This window comes from Antrostomus carolinensis, unplaced genomic scaffold (assembly GCF_000700745.2).
Source record: "Antrostomus carolinensis isolate BGI_N321 unplaced genomic scaffold, ASM70074v2 scaffold1826, whole genome shotgun sequence".
NCBI lineage: Eukaryota > Metazoa > Chordata > Aves > Caprimulgiformes > Caprimulgidae > Antrostomus > Antrostomus carolinensis.
The window spans coordinates 112520-121832 of record NW_010320966.1 but is presented as its reverse complement, the minus strand read 5'-3'; positions in this window follow the sequence as shown (position 1 = coordinate 121832).

Sequence of the window (9313 nt, the reverse complement as noted above, 5' to 3'; positions counted from 1 at the left end):
ATAATGGTAGTGACAGCTCTACAGGGCCTTGGTCTGAATTTAGCACTCCCAAGTGCTTATGGCAAGTTGGGAATAAAAAAATATATATATCGGAGGGGGAAAAAAAAAAGAGAGAGAGCACACTAATGTCCATCATAGGTGTGACAAATTCGGTGGAAAGCAAATCTACACACTTTTGAAGGAGAAGGTGATGGGGACAGTGAAATTTAGGAACACCACAGAAAGAATTCCAGGATCATAATGAAGTATTTGAGCTGGAGATGCAGGATGAAGGAATTAGAAGCTGCAATGATGAAGACAAGAGCTTCCAGCTCATGTGGGAGTGCAAAGGGCGACACTGGCGGGATGCAAATAGGAGGTTGATGTGATTGCAGTGCTGAGCCAGCCAAGCCTTGTCTATATTAGCAGTACACATCCTATTAGAAAGGGTTTTGCACCCACACTCTAAGGAACAGGATGTTCAACATAAATTTGAATTTTGCATGAACAAAAGACAGCTGCATTAAAAATGGGTTAGTCAGTCTTGGTTAATGCTCTCTGAACACAACATGTGTCTTGTATATGCTAGGCTTCAGCCTCCTTGGGCACTGTATTCCTCAAAATGTTAGCTCTTCTTTCCATGGGATAGTAATTTATGTACATTTACAATGTGTTCGTTCTTCACTGACTCCCCTGGGAGGTCTGTTATTCTACACCAGATGGGCCTCCACCAAACACAGCATCCTCCACTTCCACTGTGTAGATTGCATGCATCCATGCAGGATGCTTGGCTTGACCACTTACTGTGAAACAGTCATGCTACAGTCATCAGCCTGACTTATTTACTGAGCTGCATGAGCTCTAAGTTGACTAGCTGTTTTTGCTTAAATGACACATTTTCCCTGTACAGGCATGGGTAGAAAAAAAATAAAAACTTTTGCAGCAGCTTTTTCAATAAACTGGAGGCCGCAGAAATAAGGTGGAAACAATAAAGGCATAATATGAAGAGTACATGCAGAAGAGCTTTGTAGCTGTGGTCAGCTTTGTCTGAGTCATGAAAAAAGAAAACCACGAGGCTTTGACCATATTAGACTGTCTTACACAGGTAAATATAAAGATTCTTTAAATAGATGAAAGATGATAATTATAATTTCAAAGAGGAGTAAATCACTACCCACACCCTTTGGCTCCCTTAATGAAGATCTTATCAAATTAAATTATAATCTCCTTCTGGAATAACAACGCAGAACCTCAGCTGGCAAAAATCAGAATAGCTCCATGGACTTAAAACGTACAACAGTGATTAACTCAGACAAAGCTCAGTCCCACTTGCCTGCTCAGATGTCTTCTCAGGTGCCCCCTTTGTCCCAGAATCAAGCCTGCATGTGCCACAGCTGCACACTCAGGCTAAACCAGGATGCTGTTCAGAGAAGCTTCCTCTAGACCTGGGGAAGGTGGCACTTCAGAAAAATAGGCTTCATATTTAAATGTTTGTTGTAAGGACAATAACCACCACCAGTCTTTTGTTAGTAATGGTATCTCTCATTATAGTGGTTGGCCTTCAATTCAGCAACAGAGCCAAAGGCTTCAGAAGACTGAAGGGACAGTTGTGATCATGTTACCCACCTTCCCATAACCAAAACCAGAGTATTTTACCCTATAATCTTGTAGCCAGCTCTCTTGCCAGCCTTGAGCTGGGAACTGCGTGGTAGAGACCACAGCAAGCTTGCTACGCTGTTCAAATGGTTATGAACATTCTCTTTTAAATATGCCTGTTTTATTTTTAGCCAGAATTCATCTAAAGTCAGTGCAAACCACCCATTTGTGTGTCTTGAAGCCTTACCTCTTATCTTTGGAGTCCTAAATTCAAGATGTTTATGACTGGTATTCCAGTGTGCATTCTGCTGCGTAAGTGCTTGCGAAATGTCTGTGCTCTTCAAGTCATGCACATTTTAAATGAGAATATGCAGCTATCATTTTGGTCAGCTGATGCCGAAGATTGAAACTTGTAAGGACTGGTGTGTGCTCCTCAACCTTGTAAACATGGCTGTTAGCTGCACCCCACCCAGAAACAAGCATCAACAACAAGTGGCACTAATTCACTAATTTAGCTATTTCACAGGGCAGCAAGGTGCCTCTTGCTATTACTTTTTTTTCTCCTGAAAACTGTTGTGCATGGTCCATTCCCCTGAGAGGTGATGTTGACAATAGCTTAAATAACTGAGAGTTTTAGTGTTGTGACCACATTAGGAATTATTTTTTTCCTGCTTTAATTCACAGTCCAAAAAATAAACTATTACAGCTTTGCTGTTTAAATGAAAGGACTTACTGTGAGCTTCCACAGAAGAGCTGTAGGACACATTATTCGTAGCAGGTCTGCGTTCTTTCCCCCTTTCCCACTCCCACCCCAATCTCCCAAACAAGCTTTAAAGAAAGGATTCCCTACTCATGTAAAGGCATTATGGCAACCTCAAAGCCATGTAAGTTTTCATTTTGCTGAGTCTGCAGCCTAGGATGAGGTGATCTAATAGCGCCTGCTGCCAGAACTGGGAGGTTCTGTCTTTCCCTTTCCCCTCCTGGTTGTGCATTCCCACTGCTCACCCTGTACTGGCTCTGGGCCTCCTTACGCTGCCCTCTGTGAGCTGACTCAACTCATTAACCCATCAAGAAACAAGTGGATCATTTTCTGCAGGGTGGCACTGAGCTGTTAGCTTGACTCACCTGCTCTGATGAAATCACGGCCCTTGTTATTAGCAGACCATCTTCATCCGATAACAGGCAAATAGCTGCCATCACAATGGCAAGCTCAGATGTACAGATACACAACTACAGAGAGGTGATTCTCTGCTGCCACAAATCCCTCTTCTTCACACCTCCGCCAAGTGGGTGTAAAAAGCTGCTGGTTCAGAGTGAGCTGTTGGTGGTACACTTGCAGTCAGCTCTGATGAAAATGACTTGAGAACGGGCAGAGCAAAGGCCAGTTCCCCCTCTCCTTGGTGCTGGTAGCAAACTTGCAGTTGATTTTTTTTTTTTAAAGGCTGATGCTCCTTCTAATTCAGCATTTTGCAACCAAACTGTTGGTGTGCTGCACCTGGCAGAAAACATTCAGTCATGAGAAGAGTCACTGCAGACTGGTTCCTGCTGTTTGTTATTATCTGTTAGCACTGCAGTAGTGCCATTCTTGGAATTTGACAAGAGAGAGGGACTACTCAGTACTGCAAGGAAGTTATGGTCTGAGTCAGACACACTGCATACAGCACAAACATAAAAAAGAATGCAAATGATCTCTAGATCAGTAGAGTAGGTGCCCTTTTCTTTCTTTTTTCCTTCTTTTATTTGTCTGTGGCTGGAGATCACTGAATGGTTTTCCAGAAAGGGCTTCTTAAACAGGGAATTGAACTTCAGTCATGGTATCAGGACACTGTCACTATTTTAAGTGCACAGTAGTAGACTGGTGTCCTAAATGGCTTCTTTTTTTTCCCCCCACAGATTTGCTCTCATTTTTATTTGTGACAAACTAACTTACCATATCTCTATCTTTCATAAATCCTGGTGGAATTAAGCCTGCTTGGACTAGCGGGGAGAAGCTACAAAATATCTACAGGTCTTTTAATGTGTTTGTTTCTTCTTCCTCGCTTTGTTGCCTGGGCTAATTTTATTTCTGCGTGTCTACAAGGATCCTTGCACGCCTGCCATTTATGAAATTTTGCATTTTCATGTTAGCAGGCTGGACATCCGCCAAGCGGCTCTCACTTGCACAATGTCAGCCGACAATGTGCTTGGAATTTTCCCTCTGCACAAAGGTCAGTGAACTTTTCCTACTCAGTTGCCTGTTCCCCTGCTGTCCTGTAGCCTGCAGATAAGTCCTCGGCTGTTTTCTAATGTCAGTTCTGCTTATGTAAGAAACTTCTTTTGCGTTTGATGCAAATTAAGGCTCCTGAATTCTGTCACATGAAAGCTGCCTCTAAAAATTGAAGAAATTGTCAATGCTCTGCCCTCTTTCTCAGTGCTATTAAAGGCTTTATCATGCACTCAGTTCATGGTTCCCCACTGAAATGCAAAGCTTTCAGCAGCAAGGAGTGGCTGGGTGTCAGAAGTTCTTTAGTCAATGCATATGTTTTAACTAGAAAATATTACTGCCTGGATCATCTAGGGAACGCTAATGGTTTCAACTGATCTCTATAGGGTTTCATTTAAAAACAGCTAAGCCAATTGCTTTGAACAAGTATTTTGAAATTAGATGTCTGCAGAGGACTTTCTTGTATCAGCACAGAGGCGATGGGCTTTCTGGTGCATCCAGGGACAGTGAGGTGATGGGCTGCAGCTGCAGAGGGGTGCGGGTAGGCTTCTTGGCTGCATCAGGCAGGGGCGGGCAGCATCGATAGGAACAGCACTGGCAAGTACTTCTCACACCTAGCCTGGTGTAACCCAGGCGCCTTGGCAGAGAGCTGCAGAAGCAGAGCAAGAGTCTGCGCACAGCCTGAGCCCAGATGGCCACATCTCTGTCCCACTAGACATCCTTGTTGTCCCTATGATGTGCTATTGATATAATTAAAGACCTGCTGCTTCCCACTCAGGGTAGATCTCACCCTTCACCTCAGTGCTCGACTACAGCTGCTGGGGCATTGCTCCTGCAGTGCAAAATGTCCCAGCTGATGCCATATTACTGTTCAAGGCTGATTTCTCCTGACCGCATGGTCCTGGCTGCTGGATCATAGAATCATAGAATGTTGTGAGTTGGAAGGGACCCACAAGGATCACCCAGTGCAGCTCTTGCCCTAGCATAGGACAATCCCAGGATTCAAACCATGTGTCTGAGGGCACACGTTGTCCAAATGCTTTTTGAATATTGTCAGGCTTGGTGCCATGACTCCCTCCCTGGGGAGCCTGTTCCAGTGCTCTACCACCCTCTGGGTGAAGAACCTTTTCCTAATGTCCAACCTAAACCTCCCCTGGCACATCCTCCTGTTATTTCCCCTGGCCCTATCATTGGTCACCAGAGAGAAGAGATCAGCGCCTGCCTCTCCTCTTCCCCTTGTGAAGTTATAGACTTCAATGAGGTTTCTCAGTCTTCTCTTCTCCAGGCTGAACAAACCAAGCAACTTCAGCCTCTCCTCATATGGCTTCCCCTCTAAGCCCTTCACCAATTCAGTGTCCCTCCTCTGGACACTCTCCAGTAGCTTTACATCCTTTTTATACTGTGGTACGCAGACCTGCCCCCAGTACTGGAGCTGAGGCTGCACCAGTGCAGAGCAGAGCAGGACAATCACCTCCCTCGACGGGCTGGCAGTGCAGTGCTGGATGCACTCCAGGACACAGTTGGCCCTCTTGGCTGCCAGGGCACACTGTGGGCTCATATTCAACTTGCCATTGACCAGAACCCCCAGGTCCCTCTCTGCAGGGCTCTTTTGCTTCTACCATCCTTGGTTGGTCTCCACAAAGGCAAAATGGCTTTCCAAGAGCCTGCAGCATCAGGATCCCATTGTGGAGGAAGGATGAGAGGTGCTGCTGATGGAAAAGATGATGAACAGGTTCCTGTTGTGGAAAGCTCCAAATTTCCTGCACAGCCCTGAAATTGAGAACTACTTTCAATTTAAAACAAAAAAAGTAACAACAACCCAGGAACTTCTTGTATCCCTGGTACAGGAGGACTGGCCCAGCAGCCTGACCAGGTGCTTATTTTGCAGCAGCCCTGAGGATCGTCTCCCTGATGCTCTTACGCTGTCAGCAGTCAGACAGGAACCAGCCATGTTCCTGTTGTTTCTCCAGCACGCTCCAGTGAGTGCAGCTGTTACAGTAAACATGTACACCAAGACAGAGACATCTCTATTTTGTGGCACAGAATACTGCCTGGACAGCTTTCGCCTGAAAGGAGATTTCCATTTACTGTTTTTCACTCAGCATTATTAATCACAGAGACATTTATAAACAAAATATGGATCTGCAGCAGAATGTAGGCTCAGCTGTGCTCATCAAACTTATTTTTCCATGTGCAGTCCAGCTTCCTCTGTTTCATTTGTTATAATAATGTTTGCCTTCCCACATACTTTTCCTACTTTTATCTCTGTTTACAATCTCTTTTCTCATGAACTGTCTTTCTTGATTAAGAAAAATACCAAACAAAATACTTCTCTGAGTTCCTCTCTCAGGTTGTGTTCTGGGGGGTTAGTCCTTAACGAAACATTGACAAATGTCAGGTAAACTCAGTGCACCAAACTGTCATCCTAAGGCTCCTGTCCTATGTTGCTACCACACTTCTCTTGCATGGGCAATAGAATCTGAGGTTTTCCCAGCACAGGTGTAAGTGAAGCACCACAATATTAGCAAGGATTGTGTTACAATTAAAACCTGTTGGAAGAAGGAGCAGGAAGGTTGGCAGGGTGTGTGGGTGGAGGAGTGTCTCTCTCTTTTTCCTTATGAAGTGACCTGATCTATGTGAGATATCATTTAATGGGTAGACTACTGAAGCAGAAAATGGCACAGAACATGGAAAATGCCTCCATCTTGTGGCTACAGCACCTTCTACCCCAGCAAAACTCCCCCCTTTGCCCACACCTCTCTCTCCTTGAATCCACCAGAGACTCCACTGATGTGGGAAGGGCCATGGTTCTCCTCTTTGCGGTTGTTTTGCTGGGAGGAAAACAACTTCTGCTGTGGGAGGGTACAAAAATGCAGTCTGATGCCTGTGCCTCCCAGCTGCTGGCATGTACAGTAAATGGAAGTAGCGCTGCTTCTACTCTGGGGAGCAGGCATGGACTAAAGCAGAGGCAAGTGAACCTGGGTCTTGCAGACCAAAACTTGGCCAGCTGCTCAAGGCAGTGCAGAACGTGGCACTAGCATAGTTATCACAGATGCCATGATACCTTTGCCTCCTAGTAATTTTGGTGTTATTAGGTGCTGCTCATAATAGGAAACCATTATTTTACTGTTGTTCCGCTATGTTGTCGTGATTAGTGTGCAGTCTTTAATGCTAATTACTTTGAGTATTAATTCCTTAAACACCAGTTTAAAAAATAATGTGAAAATTTACCTCTTCCTCAAACGAATCATGAGTTAACATGGGGGTACTTACAATGTACTACTTAGACTTGCTTAATTAGTTAATCTTTGTAAAGGGGTTTCAAATGTGTGAAGAGCTATCAAACTGCTAAATGCATTATCTTCAATTAATTTTGTGCAACTACGTCTTCACTACCAAGAGGGTCTTTAGAGTCCTGAGGAAAGGAAAAGAAGACATTGCTTCTAATTTTAAAAGTAACTAATAGAAAAAAAAGAATTAATTGAAAGATGATTTGACATGGTGGGAATAAGGGTGAAGATATTTCTTCTCTTTCAGCCAGGCCTGAATAGGAAAGTTTAATGATTTATATCCCTCCTCTGCTTTGCTGGTCTTTGGTTTCTTTGCTTCCATCTTCCCCTGGTCTTAATCCTCTCTCTCACTGAATATTAACCCTCTCTCTTCAAAATTCGATATTACCTCAGCCAAAAAAAGGGAAAAGTTAAAAAAGAGCAAATTGCAACAAAACAGTCTTCAAACTGTGGCGTCACTGAGGTTACACCGTCACCCCAACCCAATAATAAAGTAGCTTGTTCCAAAAGAAGCCTCATGGACTTCACTTCAAAAGAAGATGCTAAAGGCCCAGAACAGAGCTCCTGCAAGAGAACAGGGCCAGGTCCAGCCCAGGAAGTCATATGGTATCTCTCCATTTCCTGAACCACAATAGTAGCCAATGGAGATAAGCTCTTAACATGTCTTTCAAAGTTTTCTATGCTATTTAGATCTGATATACCTTGTTAATTATTCTCATTTTACTTCACCCATTTTTTGGTGGACTTCTCTCAAAAATTTGACAATGATTCTTTCTGCTTAACTCTGTTTAGCTGGCAGCTTTATTTAGGCCAGCTGCATTGAATTGGACTTTACCAAGAACCTATTTCCTGGATTATTTTTCTCCCACTGGGACTAACAAAAGATAAGAATTTTTTTTGCTGGGTCTGATTTGTTTTTAAAGTTTTTCACTTGCCTTTTCTTTCTTTCCCAAGAATGAAAAATCATTACTTCCTTGCTGACTGCCAAGGTCCCACAAGTTGTGAAAAATTCAGGCGGCTTGTTTAATGTCAACTTGCCTGAGCAGTGATTATGCAGCAGGGTCTTGTTCACAGGGTTTGGATAATTTTTAATGTGCATTTGCAGTATATTTGTATCACATCTGGGCATTCACTCAGCAATGATTTGAAAACCGATTAATTCACCTTATTTCATCCAAAAGAAACTGGAATAGAGGACAGACTATTTCATGGCCACATCTTTATTCTCTGCATACTGTAAAGTAACAGCTTAATCTGTTGGATGAGGCATTCCACTAGCAAGTCAGAGTTGTGTACACAGTGATCTTGAACATTCCATATTCTCAGGGAAAGAACTTCTGCCACCAAACCAGAAAAACCTCTTCTCTCCAACCCCTCTCCAATTCAGTTTTACAAAAGGAACCGTTGAGGGATATTCAGTGTTATCCAATCTAGTGGATATTAATTTAGCTGAAGAGCCTGACCTGCTCTAACCAGGATGTCTAACAGAAGTGTAGGTGCCTCAGAGAGCAGCTTGAAAATGGGACAAGTTGTTGCTATGGGATGCAGAAAGAAGAGTGGGACTATGAGGAGAGGTGAAGAAAGTAGCTTCTCACCCTCCCATACCTTGACCACTGGTTTGTTTGTACAAAAGCTTACAGAATCCTTTCCTTTCATCTCGTATAGCCACACAGTCCATACACGCAGAAAGTACTAGAGGAGTAAGCCAGAAACTATTTAGAAAAGTCAAGGTTGCACTTCAACCTAAGGCCCCCTCACTTTTCTTCCCTACCTGAGGGATTAATGTGATTATCAATGATAATTTAATTCACCTGGGTGTTCCATGTTCCACCTGCTTCTGAAAGAAAGGTGAAGAGCCTGAAGAGACTATGAATGCTAGCCAGATCCAAAAAGAAGAGGTAGGGCTACCTGAATACAGAAACCTGACTTGTCTGAGGTACATTTCCACAGAACAAACCTAACTGCAGGAAGTTATCAATACTTAGCCAAAGGAGTGACAGGGCAGGGAGGATCCAGGTCTCAATGAACAGTCCAGGATTTTTGCTCCCTCTTCTTCATGGATGTGAAAACTAGGGGAAAAGATTCCTATTCTCTTCAAAGGGTTCCCTTCAGAAGATCAATTGCCAATAAATTAAGACAAAACAAAAAACATTATATGTCCTGGGGGCAAGGGAAGATGCTCTCCCTCTCTGTCCCTGTCATGTCAGAAGAGCAGTTCCAATAAGGCCCTCTGGGGCATACTGTG